This window comes from Corapipo altera, unplaced genomic scaffold, assembly GCF_003945725.1.
Source record: "Corapipo altera isolate COAL_440 unplaced genomic scaffold, ASM394572v1 60032, whole genome shotgun sequence".
Lineage (NCBI taxonomy): Eukaryota > Metazoa > Chordata > Aves > Passeriformes > Pipridae > Corapipo > Corapipo altera.
In genome coordinates, this window is record NW_020887162.1 from 1 (window position 1) to 405 (window position 405).

Consider the following 405-nt stretch of genomic DNA (forward strand, 5'->3'; position numbering starts at 1 on the left):
CTCTGTGTCCGGGGGGGGGTCTCTGTGTCCGGGGGGGTCCCTGTGTCCAAAGGGGGGGGGGGCCCTGTGTCCGGGTGTTCTCCCCCTCCCCGGCATCCCCCCCTCCCCGGGGGGCCCCCATGCCCATTGGGGGGTCCCTCTTGCGGGGGGATTCCTGTGTCCCTGGGGTGTCCCTGGGGGGTCCCTGAGCTGTGTCTGTCCATCCCTGAGCTGTCCGTGTGTCCCTGAGCTGTCTGTCTGTCCATCCCTGAGCTGTCTGTCTGTCCCTGAGCTGTCCGTGTGTCCCTGAGCTGTGTCTGTCTGTCCATCCCTGAACTGTCTGTCCGTCCCTGAGCTCTGTCTGTCCCTGAGCTCTGTCTGTCCCTGAGCTGTCCGTGTGTCCCTGAGCTGTCTGTCCATCCCTGA